We start from the raw sequence: 16,634 nt of genomic DNA on the forward strand, positions 1-16,634 counted from the left end.
TCTTTCTGAAAGTTCATCATTGGTGTATAAAAATGCCACTGACTTCTGAATACTAATTTTGTATCCTATTACTTTACTGAATTCGTTAATCAGTTCTAACAGTTTTTTTTTGGTGGAATCTTTAGGGTTCTCTGTATATAGTACCATGTCATCTGCAAATAACAAGAGTTTTACTTTTTCCTTTCCAATTTAGATATCTTTGATTTCTCTTTCTTGTCTTATTGCTTATTCTATGTGCTGCCTATTCCTAGTCTATAGCTTTTGGGAGCCCAGCTGAAAGTTTTGGGGAGCATAACCTACTAGACACTCCATTGGCAGGCATTGAATTCCAATTTTCCTTAACTCTGTGAGTCTGTCAAACACTTTTACCTTTTTAGCCTCTCAGCCTCCCAGCCCCTCTTCTAGAACTGGTAGATATACTGAGAGGGCAAACAGTCTCAAACATTAGTCTGCTTTCAAACCTTGTCCTGCTCACTCTTCATTTCTTTGTACATAGTCGGCTATTTTATTTAAAATGGTTGAATCGTGTCCTTGACAAAGTACTTTGAAATCTTAATCCCTGGTACCTTAAACGTGACCTTATTTGGAAATAAGGCCTTTGCAGATGTTAAATAAAGATGAAGCCATTAAGATGGGTCTAATACAGTATGACTAGTGTCCTTATAAGAAGAGGAGAACAGACACAGACACGGGGACACACAGGGAGAATGCCCGTGACAATGGAGGCAGAGATTGAAGTGATACATCTATTAACATTAACATAGACAATCACAGATTCTTGTCAGCACCTGGTAACATTTGAGACGATTTTCTTTTATTATCTGTTACCTTCTTTTTCCAGTCTGTGTTCCATGTTAACACTCTTCACTCATTCATTTTTCTCAAAACAAATGTATTCCTTCTTCTGCATATGCCAGGGACTGTTTCATCTCTTTGCTAAAGTACCAAGTGCTCTTATGTTCTTCCAGGGGCCTCTGATGGTAACAGAAATATATGGTAAACTCACATTTAGTTTTCAGGAATAGACATCCTTTCATTTTCAACAAATTGCAATGGTGAGTTTTAAGGTACAATAGCATGTGGACAGGCCAGGTATAATTTGGATACATTTACAGTTTGGGCATTTTTAAAAATTGTTTGTCTGCTGACAAACTATTTTTTACATCATGACTAAATTCTCATACACCATTATAATTTTTAAAAATTCATGCTTACTAAAACACTTAGCTTACTAAAGGCTCAAATCATTTGTTATATTTTATTTTAAGGTTTTATAGTTAACAAAATTTTGTTTATGAGCAACTAAAAATGTATTCACAGTAATAAATCATGATCCAGAGTTTGAAGATTATTGTCCAGGTGCCTTGTTTTCTGTATGACCGTACTTTCTGAAGACCAACATGTGGAATTTCACATTACTAAAGCAATAGAAAGATTGGAAAGAGTACATTACTCTCATTGGATCTTCTGATTCCCTTCAGCTAATTCTCTGAAATTTGTTTAGCTTGAATTTCACAAAAATAAGACATATTTTCAAGAGTTTATTGAAGAGATTTCTACTTGAAGGGTAACTGGTACTGCAGTGACTCCTAATATCATATTCTATCAGAGGAATCTATTGTTTCAGTCCCTGGTTTATTTGGAACCCAGTTTTTTTGTTTGCTGTCCCTTTGCTGAGGCTGAATTAGATTCTATGGCAGGACACTTTTTATTTCAACCAGGTGGGGCTTTGGTGCTGTATTTTTCTTCTCTGTTTGATAAAAGCTATTTGCAAACGTATTTTTGGTTTAAACCATTGAATCAAATGTATGGACAAATTCTAATTCAAATAGAAGCCACATTCTCATAGAACTGCTTGACATCAAGCGTGAAACCCAACAATAGCGTGTGCTTAAAAAGGGCAGGGGATTTGCTGCACTGAAGCTTTTCTGAATGGCTATACGCAGGTTTGTTTTCACATCGGTGCTTCCCTCCACCATTTGGGGCATGACAGAGGAAAATCAGTGAAAATATTGTCAGAAAGAGTTAATGGCAGGTGCCATGCTTGCTTATTGCTTCCTACAGCCTTCAGCAGTTAATGCTTTTGCCATTAAACATTTTCATATGTAGTTTTCTATTTGCCTTGAATTACTGAAATACACTAAGTATATCTCTCCAAGGACCCAGAGCTACTGTGTAATAGGCTCCTACTAATAGCTTGAAACTGTACAGCAATCTAGTTTTAAAATACAACACAAATCTTTATCTAAAAGCACTAACACCTCACTCTTGTGTTCGCAGAGTATGTTTTCACATTTCCTCTTGCGATGCATAGGAAGGGGGGAAAAGCTACAAGAGAAATGATGCATTCTGGGCAAGGAGCCAATTTAAAAAGTCTGTTCTTTCCAGTTTGCTGTCACTTGTCGTGGTTAAACAAAACACGGAGGAGAAAAAGAGAAATTGGCTTCAGTGTAAATGTCAACATTCTGATTAAAGCAAACACAAAGCATTCAGAACTCTTGACAAAAAAAAAATTAAATTGAATTATGAAGGATATGCAAATGGAGCTCTTCCTCTGTATGATTACCAGGACTTATGCATTTTCTATTTTCTGTCTGTGCTGCAGAAATTTGTGCTGCAGGACAAGGTGTTCAGAAAAAGGGAAGGGAAGGTGAACAACACATTTCCTGGCTGATGACAGCCAGAACCTACCAAAATATTGGTTCAGAAATAGCCCAACACTTTGCAAACATTGGGGAAGGTTAGATATCTGACATTAGGGCCTGGTGCTTCTAGTCTATTGTCTTTCTAGAGAAGCAGGGTCCTCCCCTAGGACACAAATCCCAAAAGTTTTTAGTAAGGGATTCAAAAGACGTCATTTGTTAGAGGGGAGCACATTTCAAAAGCTCATATTAAAATGTAGATATGTAAACGACACAGTGTCAATGCCTCCCTATCTCCTTTAACACAGACCTTAGAAATGGAATTGTTTGAAATGCAGTTTGAAAGGGCTCTCAGCATGCATTCATGATATGCAATTTTAAAGGTAGCATAATGCATTGCATTTCTGTAATTAAAATAAATGGAAAGATGAAAAATAGATGATGTGCATTGGTCCTCTTTCCCAAGGGGAGAATATATTTGTCTTCTTGGGTGAATATGTATGTTCCTATGTTAAGAGGCTGTACAGGTGTGGGTGTGTGTCCGCATGCGCACGTGTGTGTATACATGCGTAGATGTGTGCGTGCTTGTCTCTGTATATGAATAAGGTTATATGCCAAATTCGAGAAAAGTCTTTCATCACCTTCCATTCTTTACTCTCCATGAACACCAACACCGTCATGTCTCTGAACCTTACTTTTGCACATCATTTTATAGTTGCTTTCTGATTCATCACTGTTCCTGTCTCTCCCCTTTTTGGACTATTGTGAAACTGCTTGCAAAGTTATAATGTGCTCTCAGTGTGTCATTTCTGACTCAAAAATCTGAAATGGTTACCCAGTGCCTGCCAGAAAAGTCCAAAACCTAGCCTGACATTCAAGGCTTTCTCAAATGGCCTCAAACTAACTTTGTATTCATTTCATAAATATTTACTGGTGTCTATTAAATGTCAGCAGTTTTTTTCTCTCAACTCGTTGTCCACATATTTCCTACTTTCGGCTTATTTATTCCTCTCCCATTGTACTCTGGGCTTTTCCATTTCTGCAACTTTATTCCAGCTGTGGCCTTTTCTTTAACAGACCTTTCTACATCTCTACCTATCAGATCCACATATCTTTCAAGCCTAAATTTAAAAGGTACCTCATTCTTGAAGTCTTTCCTATTATTGTATTTGAAAATGACCTCTTCCTTCCCCAGACTTTTAGAGCTTTTGATTCATAACCCTTGGGACTTATTAATATTACTTGATATTAGTTATATGTGTACATCTTGCATCTGGAGTAAAAGAATCTTAAAAATTGAAGCCTCTGTTTTATACGTTTTCATGTCCAGCCCAAAACTAGTACATTGTAAATGGTGAGATATAAATCCAGATAATAATGTGATGTTATGTCACCTATCAATGTCTCAATTCTCTTTTCCATGAAATGAAGATGCTAATATATCTCTCCTAGGGCATTATGAAGAATAAAGAAGAAAATGTTTGTAAAACTGTGTAGAGCTCCAAATATTAGCTATAATTTACATTATTTCAAGTTTTTTATAATACATCCTGATGAATAAATAAATAAAGATAGTAGTACATGTAAGTAGACATTAAAGCCAGAGTACTATTTGCCAGACAGTTTTCATAGATTGTTTAATAGAATTCTCACTATAATTCTCTAAGGCCAATATTAGAATATTAACTATACAAATGAGGCTGGGCAGGCTACATTCCAGTAACCAGTCTGACCCCAAAGCCTGGGGTTATCCTCGGATACTAAGGAATTTGTTCCTTGGACTGTCTGTCCTAAATAAGAGGAGAACCTTGTTAAACTAGACTCAGGGACAGCATACCTCCTATCCCTTCAGTGTAAGAAAGTAAATAAGTGCACCTCAGGTAAACAGACATGTTTATTTTGAACCCCAATACCTCCTTTCTCGTGCTGCCATTCTTCCCCCAGATCCAGTGCTGTCTAGAATTTCTCTAAAGGTGTGTCCTAATTTATTAATTAAACTTTTTGTTTAACAGTCCTCTAGACTTCCTGTTAGAAATGCAGATTTCTGCCCCAGTTTGTAGCAAATATTCCAGCTGATGGTGATAAAACCTGTCCACAGACCACACTTTGATAGATAATGCTACGGAGAGTCAAGTTCAAATGTATTTAGGGTATACTCAGTCATGTAGGAATCACGGATGTTTCCATGTGGTATGAAATGAGACTCATAACATTCCACAGGGTGGATAGACTGGAGATTACCAAATATTGTTCTCCATTTTATTCAGGAAAATGAGACCTGGATAGAGTTTAACGGTAATTAACCAACATAAGGAATTAGGGCCAATAAGAATTCTTACGTGGTTTTTAATGGAATTCTCATTCATTCATTCATTTAATACTCTCTTCTTGAAACTCACATTATAGTGTCATTCACTGAAGAGAACCAGACTTAACCAGCCTCATCTCTCTGGATGTTTACAATTTGAATGTAAAAACCACATTATCTTATAAACAAAAACTGTAAAACGTAAACAGGAATTCCAAAGAGATGATCACAGATGTATTTCAAGAAGGTGAATTAAAATCACACTCTCACACACACATACACACTTTAAGATTTTATGTCTAATATGGGCGCTGGTGTGAAACAAGGCAGGTGTTTGCAGGAAGGTGAGGGCTTATCTGCTTCACTACCAGCACAGTTCTCCTGAGGGGACTTGGACAGGGAGTCAAGGCCTCCCTAGCCTATTTCTCACATTTCTTCATTTGTGCACTCAGATTTGGGAATGATGGTTTTTTTGTTGTTGTTGTTTTCATGTGGAGAAAAATGCACGTTCCTTCCTTCAAAGTAAACATTTGGAAGCTGTTGTGATTGTTCAGATTTCTTTAAAGACCTTGACGCCACTTACCATTTCTTTTTGAGACTGCAGGGAACATAATGAAACTGAAATCTCTCATGGAGCTTTTATTCCTGTTCTTTCAAACTTAATAGAAAGCAGTAGGGGATGCTTGGACCACCAATGTCAGTGCCATTTCAGGGTCTGCTTTGGTTTTATTCTCAAGAAAAATGGCATCGAATTAATTAATTATTTTCTTTTGGTAAACAGATGTTTCACTCAGAAGAAGTCCTGACATTCATCATGTATCTCCTCTCTCTTTTCCTCCTCGATACCCTTCACCTGCCTTTTTCCCTCTGGGGTAAGACAAAAGCCTGAGATTGAATGAGGTCTTCTCCTGATAGCAATTTTGGCAGTGGTTTTAGAGCTTTGTTTGATCATGGTCCACAGTATGAAATACATTTTATGTGGAGACCCAGCCTGCAAACCCACAGAAGCATACACATACAGTCATCTTTTGACAAAAATTTGTTTCTTTACAGTACAATTTATACATTTTTTCCCTTTAGACATTTCCTGCTTCCAAAATATTATTTTAAAAGATATCTCCTGATATTTGGCTTTTATCGGTTAAATCTTTTTTTTTTTTTTTTTTTTTTTTGCAGGGAATCACACTGCATATATATTTCATTAGATAAGGATTTACTTTTCCTGATTTCTCAACTCCCTTTATTCATCTCAAAACACAGCATTTTCATTTCTGAGTTCTCAAAAACCTTAAGCAGCCATCACTAATACAACAATAATAATGAACAAAAAACAAAACCAAATAAACCTTGACCTTATTAAAGTCCTATTTCCTGATATTTTCATTCCACTTAAGAAATTCTAAATTAATTTCCATTACTTATGGCTTATAAGAGGCAAACTGAAAACCCTGCTCTGTGGTATAGAAGAAGTGGTTGCAACAAGAAGTTCTGAGAAGGATTCAGAGGCTGAGTTCCAGCTTCAGGGAAAGCATGCGAGAGTCGATTACTCAGGTCTGTCAAGGGAGTAGCCACAGAACCTACTGGAAGGAGTGACATCTTTTGACCTTCAGATAGCTTTGAAGTTCTCTGGAAACTCAGCATTTTACTTAGACTATGAATCGCTCAGGATGGCATTATGACTTCCAGGGACCCTAGGTACTTTCTATCAAGGCCCCAACCTCAATTAAAAATATTATTTTATGACTGTCCTGGTATAAAGACAAATATAATCCAGGCTGGATCTATAATGAAATATTATTTATCGATAGTGTATGTGCTTTTTTTCTTATTATTTAAAAAAAATTGTAATTGAAATATTTTCTTGTTGGTTCTCAAACTGGCCTCTGTACAGGCCTCCAAAATGTGTAGTAGGGCCTGGGCACTGTGCCTATCATTTGGATGGATAGTTTGTCTAGAAACCCTTAATTTTAATGCAAAGTATATTTCGTGATTCAAAAATGAAAGAACTGTCTTTTATGAATGGAAGGCATGTTCTAAACTAATTTCTAGAAAAATGAGGATTAACATATATGGTTACATCCACTTCTTAGCTAATAGTACAAATGTGGTTGGTTATTTTTAGGGATACCATAGCAGCTGTGGGTAGCAGACTGTTTAGGACTTGGGCTGGGAACCAGTATACATGTAGGAGCAGTGCTAAGCCTTGGAACCTTAGAAATAATTAGACCAGAGGATGAGAGTGGTAGTTTAGAGAAGGGATTCAAAAAATTCGACAAAAAATAAGATATTCTTTGTTTTCAACATTTTTTCCAGGACCATTTTTCTAAAGGAAAAAATAAATATATCTTGTACAAGTAATATATATATATTTTAAAAACAATAGTGGGTAAATAATGCAGATAAATAAAAAGAAAGAACATTCATAACTGATAATTCCACAGAGATATAGCCATTGTTTTCATTCTTCTTAACAAAATCTTTAAGAAGCATATGGATATATGTACGTACGAGCATATAAAACCATTAACAAAAAAAGATCTGTTATCACACAAATGCATTTCTACTCAAAAATATATTATAGACAACTTTCATATCACTAATTTTTCATCTAAATGTAATTCTTAATCTATGGTAGGCTGATTCATCATTTGTTTAATGGGATTCTTTCCTATAAAAATCAGGTTTTCCTCAGTTGTTTGTTAATACAGTGTTGTCCTATAGTTACATAGCCTGTGAGCACAGCTTTAAGTATCTGTATTCCTTTAGAAAAAAATCTATAGAAGTGGAAGTTCTGAGGTAAATTATTACATACTTCATATATTTGACTGTTTTTATATCTTTATTGAGCTATCTGTTCATGTTCATATCCCATTTTTCTAATACTTCTTTTAATTAGAAAACATGCTTTATATAATAAAAAGGTTAAACCCATGATCGTTATGCATATTGAAAATATTTATACTAGTTTATTAATATCTTGTCAAATTTATTTTCTTTTTCTCTATGGATGTTTTAAATTTTTACTTTGTAATATCTATCAGTATTTCCTATTTAATCTTCCTCTTTGCTGTTAGTATCATATAAAAAGCAATTCCATTCCTTAAAATAAAATATTCGTTAATAAGTATCTTAATATTTGAAGTTTAAAAGTATATCTTTGTTTAAGCTCTCTGTGATTGAATTTGATACAGTATGTTAAAATATAATCCAATATTTTGTTTATCTGCATTTATTACAAAGTGTATTCTTACTTTTTGACATAGTTTCCATATCATATAGTAAATTCCGAAAGGAAGTATAGTTGGTTTCTAAACTTTATCTTCTTTTTTATTGATCTATTTGCTTATTTAAACACCAAAAACACACTTTTAATTTTTGAAGCTGTAAAACATAATAAGATAAGGAACCCCTGATTAAGCGGGGTTTTTTTCCCAAAATGATGTACATACTCAATTATTTAAATTCTTAGAAGCAATGTATAGCTCTTTAAATTAAATTTATTGAAATAGTACAAAAACTGAAGTTTAATTTAGAAGAATAAATATCTTCTCAGTATTCTATTTTTCCATGCAGGAACATAGGACATAGTTCTATTTATTTATTTATCTATTTATTTGTACACACATACACCACACACAAACACATACACACATGTGCGACAGGCAAATATATATCCCTATATAAATCTAGATGTGTAACTGTATCTCTAGGTAAAGTTTTATAGACTTGTTTGATGAATACTTTTTTGCTTACTTCTTGATATTTTTATTTTGGTTGCTATGGCAAAGAGAATCTGTTTTTTTCTTTATATGTCCTAAGTGGTTATCGCTGCTCTATAGGAAAGCTTTAGAGTGCTCTACTTATTTTGTAACTATAAGCTTTACTGTATTTCATTGTTAGCTCAAAATAATTTTTCTTTTGATTCACTGAGTTTTGGGAGTAGACAATCTTATTATCTGTAGGTAACGGTATTTTGTCACTTTCTTAACAATATTTATATCTCTATGTTTTTATTATCCTATTTCATCTGTTAGAACTTCAGAAACTTGTTGAATAACAGCAGTGCTAGGGGGCATCTCCATTTTGTTCGAGAATTTATTGGGAATGCCTCTGTAGTTGTGTAGTCAAATAAGGTGTACATAGTTTGGAAATCAGGTTCTTATTCATATTTCTAGTTCATTCTGAAATTTCTTTAACTTTAGTTTGTTTATTTTAATAACAGAAATTAATTTGAATATAATGTAATACACTTTAGCATTCATTAAGTCAGTCATGTTTTGTTTCTCCTTTGACCTATTGATGGAATAAATTATATTTATTGTTTTCCTAAAAGGAAGCCCAGTTTGTACACCTGGAGTGAATTTTATTTGGCCATACTGCATCCTTCTTTTGATATGGCACATTATTTTATTTGCTAATATTTTGCTTAGCATTTTTGTAGCTATATTGATAGATGTGATTTTGTGTGTGTGTGTGTGTGTGCATGCATATGTGTTTGCATACACACATGTTCTTAGCCAAGCTGGGTATCAGGTTTACGATACCACTACTTAAATTGAGCTGAAGAGCTTTGTCTTTTTATATGATCTGGAACAACTTAGATTGCATGGAAATTTAGCTGTCTCTTAAAGATTTGATAGATCAACTCACAGTACTCTCACCCAGATTGCTTTGTATCTCCAGTCAGTTTCTCAAGCACTAAAAATGACTTTGTCCCTATAATCCGCTAAATATCAATCAAGCTTCTACCATGCCGGATGCAGCAGGATCCAGGAAATGATCATAGTAGGTCAACATCAAAAAGATGGTTGACAATACAAGACAATTCATTCTAAGCTTAAATGGGTGAAACACAATGCATTTCATTAAGATTTAAAAGAATAAGCAAATAGTCTTGGCTTCCTTGGCTTAGAAAGTTTGTTGATTTTCCTTGTTTTGTTTTGTTTTTCTTTATTTGAATGAGGAAGAATTTGAGCTGAAACTCAGGATAGCCTAGCTGAGAAGCCGAGAGCACCTTAGCTGTAAATGTGAACTACTGTTTGGAATATTGACTTGTGTGCTGGAGAGTACTGATAGAATCGAGAAGGCCCATTAGGGATATAATGTTAGAAGGAAAGACTGAAGTCGGATGCCCAAGGAACTTATAATACATACAATTCTTCTATCCCCAACTACCTATTTTCAACCATAGGTGCTTTAAAAAGAACCTCTAGCTCACTGACATCTAATGTCAAAATTTCAAATAGATAACCTGTAGGCTCTCTTCCAATTTTTTTGACCCTATCAGCCTTTGGGTTTCTAAAGCTCCATAAGTATCTCTTGGGCTCTGGAGCTGGGCATGATTTAACCCAGGACTTGGGTAAAGAAATGATTTGTAAGTTAGCCTATCTAGTCCATTTCATCACTTAATCATGAATTTCTAACTCCATGTAAGCCAACAAAAACAACTATAGTGGTTTGTATAAGTCACATAAGAGAAAAGCATATCTATATCTCATGAGTCTATTTACAAAAGGAATTATAGAAGATGTCTGCTTACTAGAAAAAAAATCACCTAAGTTAAGACAGTGAAAGTGCCATTAAGTCATTTTTCCATCCCTCAGAAACTGGCAGGGAATTGTTCCCTGTGGTGCATTTTCCTGCTTCTCTTGCAGCCAGGTTTTAAACATCTTAAGCTATAGCACTACCCTCCCCTCCCCTGAGCAGTGACTATACTGCCTCATAAATCTCTTTGGTCGGAATTCTTTCCAATATAACTCCAGGTCCCTTGTGATGGATTCTTTCTGCCCCTGGGAGGCCCTGTAGTTTTGTCATGTGCTAAAGGGAAGAAAGCCCAAATTGGATTTGCGCAAACATCAGAAAGTGAGTCTATTACTATCTTTTGTTTACTTTCTTAACTATAAATTCAAAACTTTACATCTTATGGAATCCACTACTGACATTATCACACAAGATATCTCATATACCAATTAGTCAAGCATTTCTGTTAAGTTCCATGAGAGTGGGAAACTTTGACATTTTATTTAATCCCATAAACCCAGAGTTAAAAAGAGCACCTGGCAAATAGTAGCTGCCTGATAAATACGTGTTAAACGCCTGGATGAGTGAATGGATTACCACACATCAGGCACAATATCGTGCCCAATGGGGATGCGAACAAAGGAAACATATGACTCCCACCCCACAGAAAACTATGTCTGATTGTGGAGACAAGATTCATACTGGAGACTAAGAGGTTTGTGAGTGATCGAGGCTTAGGAGCTATGCTGTAGACTCTGTGGCTGTGGAATGAGATGTGATGTAAATGGAGATGGATACTAAGTGGATCCTGGATTGTTAGGCAGATTTTAAATTGCCAGAGGAGGAGAGGGGCAACCCATGGAAAAGAACACTTTTCTTTCCACTTGTCTTCTTAAATATTTCTTTGAACATACCTCCAACATCTTTGGGTTTACTTAGTTAATCCAGAGTTCCTGAGAACCTGATTTTATAACCTATGCTTGAAAAGACCTTATTGAAATGAAACCACAGCCAGAAACACAACTGTTAAGTCAATGGAAATGTTACCGTTGGGGTGATTTGAACTTCATTGTCGCCCCAGAGGCAGTGGGGGAAATAACGGTGCAAAAGTGTAATTAGCAATTTTCCTCAGTTCTTCCTCATTGACGCAATGAAGAATCACAAGTCAGTGAGATTTAGAAAAGATTTATTAAAAAGTATATTTTAGAAAAACAAAGCAGTAGTTAGGTCAACATTTATCTGGTCTAACATAGCAAGTCTTTCCATGGATAAGTAAAATTAATTAAAAGACCATATGAAGTAACAACTTAGGGACCATAGTGACTGAAAGAAAACATACCTTGAAACTCACTCTTCAAAACTCCAAGGAGTTCTTCGGAAAAGAAATTCATTCATCTTTGTTTAACTAGCATTTCAAAAACTTATTTAAACATGGACCACTGTTATTTTCTGCAAAGTAACCTATATGGCCAACTATAGACAATTCTTCCTGCCAGGTCTCTCTTCATGTTTGCTTTAACCAAGTGTGTGTGTGTCTGTGTGTGAGTCCCTGCTCTTTTGAGTTGAGATCATCTTTACTTTCCATTAGCTCTTAATTATGCCAGAAGTTGAAGGCAACAACAGAAAAAGACTTAAAAATTCAACATCAGAAAAAATAGAGAAAGAAGGTTGGAGTATAGAGATAAAGAAATGCCTTAATAACTGGATACCAACAGCAAAACATAAAAAAAGAGAAAATTCCTGCCAGATGTAGCCAGCTGAAGTCTAACCAAAGTTTCAGTGGCAGGCATTTCATCTGTCATATCAAAACATTTTCAATACCATCTACCAATACAGCACTAAATTCTGGACTGCCATTAATGTCAACCCATTTATAATTTTGGTCTGAAGCACTACAAAAAGGCAGATGACAGCCTACTATTTCACACCTGCTGTTGAAATGAATAAAAATGACTGAAACTCTTAAAAGCAGGGAAAAAAAAAGACGAAGGGGAAAAATAAAGCCAACAACACTGCACAATAAGGCTGGAGAGAATTCTCTACCTGCCTTGCGTTTTAAATACTAGGCTTTGGTGGATGCGTCCTTTACAGATCTAATAGCAATAACTGCGAAGTGGCCCAGGTGTGGAAGTTGACCTGCTTGGGGATAATTTCCTCTCTCTTTTATTGGTACTGTTTTACCCACATACTAGACTTTCATGATTTATACCTGTCTGCACTCTCTCATGATACAAACTTTCTGTAACATTCCTTTGTGAATGTTGTCATATATGGTACTGGGAACATTTTGACAAACCTCTGCCCCTCTGAAATGTTGAAACTATTTCTTGTACTTCTTCCAGCTCTTCTGTCCTGTTCTCTCCCTAAGAGTATGCCACACCACACAGGCACCATAGAGCGTTAGACATTGGCAGGACATCTGATCTGGCTTTCTTCAACCCACGCAATCATAGTAGAATGTTAAATATAACTTTGAAAAATTAGATGCTGCTTGACCTGGCTAAGTGTAGTTATGACAATGTCTAAGGCAGCTGTCTTCAAAGTGTGGATGGGAGACCCTTATTTTACTATAATATTAAGATATCATTTGCCTTTTCACTGTCTTCACATTTGCACTAATGATACTAAAGCAATAGTGAGTGAAACTGCTGACACCTAAGCACATAATGGTTTTTGTCCTGATATTATCTAATAGTTTCCATTTAAATCTCAAATTATTCATGAATCTGTGATTTGGCCATTTCAAGAACAAAGAGAAGTTTTCAATGCATTCCAATTCTCTTTATACAGCATGAATTCAGATTATGTACACTGATATTGAATGAGATTTTCCACTCATGTTAGATTAAAATCAAAACCACAAAGCTGAAAACAAGTCCCAAGTACACACCAATATAAAGTAAGTCACATGCAATGCATATTCCTGTAGAACCTAGTTCTATTCTTCAGAATTTCAGCCTATCTAATTGGAAAATAAGGAAATTTACTTAACTGTGAGATGTTAACTTGAGAAAGAATGTTATAACTTTTTTTTTCCTGTTGGGAAGGGAATGCTTCAATATCCAGTTCTTTGTAGATGTTGGTGGTGTCTACCAGAAAAAATGATTTTTATTCCCTGGTTAAATATATGTTGAGACATCATTTTAGCTAATCTGGTCTTGGGCCTATTTGAGCTGGAGAAAAAGAATTGGAGAAAATCTGTGGACAAAGAGGGGGCATCCATGCACTCATATCATTGAAGTAGCAAAAGTGTATAAAGTGAGTTTCCTTTGAGCCAACTGCATGCATCGAGCTTGGACAGGCTTGAAATGACTTGCATATATTATGCTCAAAATGTGCCTCTAATACTGGAAGATACCCAATGTAAAATACCTTGTATATTATCAATGATTGGAACTGAGAGGAAGTGATGAAAAGCTAAGCCATAAAAATTTTCCATATTAAAGAACTTATCTCTTGCAGGACTTAACATGTGACTCTCTGAGCCACAACTTGAATGCACATAGAGGTTCTCCACTGGTTTACAATTAAGTAAGAAACGGTTCATCTTTTCCATCAATTTTCCAGGATTCAATCAGAGGAAAAAAGGAGGAGACAGAAAGGGAGGGAGTATTGAAGAGCAGGCCTCACTCACCAGAGGTCCCTAATGGAGAGAATTGAGTTGTATCTACCAAAAACTGATCCGTTAACTCTAGGAGCTGCCTTTATCTCTTTGGCTAGGAAGAGAGATTTGATAGTCACAGGTGAAGTTAATGATCAGAAAAATAAAATAAAATAAAACTATTACAAATTTGTTAACACGCTCAGTTCAGACTCATATAACTTTAGTAAAGTTGGTTTAGCTATTAAATATGGCAATAATTACATTTTATCTCAAAGCCCAAGTTCACACATTTTTTCCAATATTATTATACCAGATTTGCAAATATTCTAAGTAAATGAAAATATCTCCTTATAGATAATGTTAAGTGAGAAATGCCTATAAAGCAGCCTTTTGGTATTTATTGCTTTCCATAGAGCCAATACTATCTTCCTCTGAATCTCACTAATTCCAGTTGTATTTTTTGTGTGCGTCAATGCGGTTACAGTGAATATTTGTACCTGCAAATAATCAATATGCTATATTTAACTATATGCCGTCAGAATTCTCTAATTAATGAAGATTTTGTCTCTGAAACACTCATCCTTGGGACAAACAGGAAAACCTGTCAGCAAAGTATGTGATTTGTAGCCCCTAAAAAAAAGAAAGAAAAGGAAAGAAAAGAAAGAAATGGTATCATCATCTATCGTTACTTGGAGAACATCCAGAGGCAATCTGACAACATTTGTCCAAAGAATAAACAGTAGGATGCCTCAACTTCCTGAATTGTCTATCTACATTAGGAGGTCTCTTTCTGAAAAATACATAGGTTGCCTTGCAAGCTTCAGTCAGGGAGCACTGAAGCCTGGCAAACATGAACAAAGGAATTGTAAAGAATTGTAGAAAGGATCTTCAAAGCTATTCAGTATAACCTTCATAATTTATAGGTGAATAAATTCTGGTAGAGAGAAGTTAAATGACTTACCCAAGGTCCAGAGGACTGTGATTCATATCTCCTAATTGCAATCTAGTCTTTTTCCATTAATATTCCTATTCCTAGTAAACTTACCTTAGAAATATTTCCAAGTCTGAGTCTAAAAAACTTAGGTGAAAATGGGAGTTGAGAAGATTCTCTTTAAGTGCATGGAAGAACGAGGACAACAACCAAATTGACAATCTTTATCTCATTCTGGGAAGAAACCAGAAGATTGTAGAGTACAAAAGATAAAATCAGTGACTATCAAACACATGGGCATCTAGGACACAATTAAAACATCAGTCAACAATTCCTCTTAATTACATATAATGGCACTTTCTAGGAACAACTAAACTTTGCTTTAGAAAGCAAAGATGATTTATAGTAATGAGTTAGTCTTTCATCCAGGAACTCTTGGAATCTGATTGCTCAAAATGTATAACAGATTCATGGTGGATATTTGTAATACTTCGCATAACTTGACAGTTTGTAACAGTTGTCGAAGGGAAGGGGATCAATAGGGACTGGAGACTAAAGAGATTGTTGGGAAGTAGATTGGTTATTATTGTCAGAAGAAATTTACTTGGCAAACTTAAGAAAAAAATTGAGTGTCTGTTGCTGAAAGAATAAATATAGCAGTGAATTGTGAGTGAAAATTAGGGCAGATCAGTTGCAAGTGTTACTGGGGTAAATAGAGAAGTGGAACCAGAATGAACAAATGCAGAAAGGCAGCCATGTTGTTGGGTAACAGTGGGTTTATCAAATATTGACAAACATGAAATGATTGTAATCAGTCACTGTCAAAGGAGAACAGGTCCCCTCCTCTCTTTTACAAATGATCCAATTAAAGGAAACATGTTGGCTATAAAAGTCAAAATCAACAATGCACTATACACTGACAACCCATCCAACATATAAAATCAATAGTGCATTCTGCTGCCATCCAGCACAAAGCGACAGTAGCAACTTCCCCACCTCTTTAGTCAAATATGACACTGTATCAATCGATCAAAACTCAGTACTTATTGAGCAAGGCTTCTGAAGAATGCAAACTGCATTGTACTTCTACCCCACTCCCCGCCCCTGATCATTTTATTTCGATAAATTTTAACTTAAAGGCATAATACCCGAGAATGTTCTGTTGGCACATAGAGTGTTCTTTTGTATAATCACCATACAATTTGACATTGACTATATTTACAACAAGATTATGAAACCCTGCAGGGTTAGAACATAAATGCCATTGAATCGGGAACCGTAATTTTAGTTCTCTCTCCATACTATGGCTTTATCCAAGTCCTCCTTTTAGTGTGACAAACAAGACATAGATGCCTCCAGTTAGTCATCAGGCTTGCACTAGAACTAAAAATAATCTGAAAACCAACTGAACAAGGACTGGATATGGAACAAGTTGTAAATTTGACAGGAAAAAAAATAATTCACAACTTAATATTTAGTGCAGTGAGGAAGGGGCAGTGGAATGGAATCAGGCTCCATCTCTATGTGTCCTATAACCATGAGGAATTTATTTTTCTTCTCTGGATCTCAAGTTTCTATAAAGTTAAAGAATAGGTTTAATGGACAACAGAAACTATGCAAAGACTACAG

This window comes from Pteropus alecto, unplaced genomic scaffold (assembly GCF_000325575.1).
Source record: "Pteropus alecto unplaced genomic scaffold, ASM32557v1 scaffold146, whole genome shotgun sequence".
Classification (NCBI taxonomy): domain Eukaryota; kingdom Metazoa; phylum Chordata; class Mammalia; order Chiroptera; family Pteropodidae; genus Pteropus; species Pteropus alecto.